This window comes from Cryptomeria japonica, unplaced genomic scaffold (genome assembly GCF_030272615.1).
Source record: "Cryptomeria japonica unplaced genomic scaffold, Sugi_1.0 HiC_scaffold_98, whole genome shotgun sequence".
Lineage (NCBI taxonomy): Eukaryota > Viridiplantae > Streptophyta > Pinopsida > Cupressales > Cupressaceae > Cryptomeria > Cryptomeria japonica.
Genome location: NW_026728920.1, coordinates 225896 through 227485, shown reverse-complemented (window position 1 = coordinate 227485; position 1590 = coordinate 225896). Strand labels below are relative to the sequence as shown.

General features: G+C 64.6%; 1 non-coding gene across 1 annotated transcript; it reads left to right on the top strand.

Annotated features, from left to right (window-relative positions):
• The first annotated feature begins 422 nt into the window (after nt 1–422).
• On the top strand, nt 423–541 carry LOC131864958 (5S ribosomal RNA). Its single transcript, XR_009363684.1, has one exon. It is a non-coding gene; the product is annotated as a 5S ribosomal RNA (ribosomal RNA).
• The last annotated feature ends 1049 nt before the right edge of the window (nt 542–1590 follow it).

The following is a 1590-nucleotide window of genomic DNA, read 5'->3' as shown; positions in this document are numbered from 1 at the left end:
GTTTTGGTGCTTGATCCCTATTTTGGGTGCCCACCTTGCACCAAGTGCGCACCCGGGGCAAACCGAGCGCCTTGGTGCACCGGGGCAAGATCGAGCGTGCACCCGAGGCGCCCCGAACATGCACCAAGGTGCACTCGGCCCACATGTGAGCGCAGGTCGTTGCGCCCGAGGTGGTGTGTGGGCACCGCGTTGCAGACGGGACACTGCACGCACACGACGCCCCGTCCAGGTGCACGCACGTAGGCCGGGCCGGGTGCACACCCGACGCCCTAGCAAGGTGCGCGCACCCGGGCAGGGCTCACACTTGGCGAACGGGGCGCACTTCGCGAGGGAGGGTGTGCACCTCGACGGGGGTGGGTGGCCGGGGTGGATTCGCACGTGGGTCGCGGTTTGCTAAGTACACACTGCGACAAGCTCATAACGGGTGCGATCATACCAGCGTTAGTGCACCGGATCCCATCAGAACTCCGCAGTTAAGCGCGCTTGGGCCGGAGTAGTACTGGGATGGGTGACCTCCCGGGAAGTCCCGGTGTTGCACCCTTTTTTAGTTTTTCGCCGGGCGTCGCAATGCTATTTGAATAAACCTTTTGCCCGTTTGCGTTCTCGTCGGGGCCGGGCCGGGCCGGGGTGCGCTGCCCGCACTACCGCGCGCGCGGGGGGCGACACCGAGCGCGCACCCGAGGCGCCCCGAGCACACAGGCCACGGTGCAACCCGGGCGTTGTGCGCGCACCCCGGTGCGCCCGAGGTGCTGCGCGCGCACCCAGGTGAAATCGGTGTGCACCTCGGCCAGTGCGCGCTCGGTCGAGTCGCGCACGTTGGCCAAGGTGCACGGTGATGTTTCTTACTCTAAGGTTCCGCACCAGACGCCCGGGACAGGTGAGCGAAGCTGGGCGGGGCCGGGTGCGCGGCCGGGGCAGGTGCACGCAGCTGGAGAGAGCTTTGGAGCACACCAGAGGTGCGCACCTTGGAGCACACTTCGGAGCGCACCAATGATGCGCTCCATTCAAAAGTTTCCTGAAAAGGCAAAAAAAGTTGAGATTATAGAATTTCCCACTTGAGAGATTGTAAAAAAAAAAAATTTAAAATGAAGGAAACGCGGGTGCCAAGGTGTGCGCGCCCGGGTGCGCAGCCCAGCCAAGGTGTGCGCACCAAGGCGCCCACCCTGGCGAAGGTGCACGCAAGGTGCGCACCCGAGGCAAACCGGACAATTAACCCAACTTTCGACTTCGCGCGCACCTGCGCACCTTGGAGCGCACTTCGGAGCGCTCCTTGTTGCGCACCAATCTTGGGCACCTCGGAGTGCACCATGGCGCCCACCAAGGTGCGCACCCGGGGCAAACCGAGCTCCGACTTCGTGCGCACCTTGGAGCGCACGAAAGGTGCGCACCATGGCGCCCACCAAGGTGCGCAGCCCAGCCAAGGCGTGCGCATCAAGGTGCGCACCCTGGCGAAGGTGCGCACCCGGGGCAAACCGAGCTCCGACTTCGTGCGCACCTTGGAGCGCACAAAGGGTGCGCAACCCAGCCAAGGTGTGCGCACCCCGGGCAAACCGAGCTCCGAATCGTGCGCACCTTGGAGCACACTTCGGA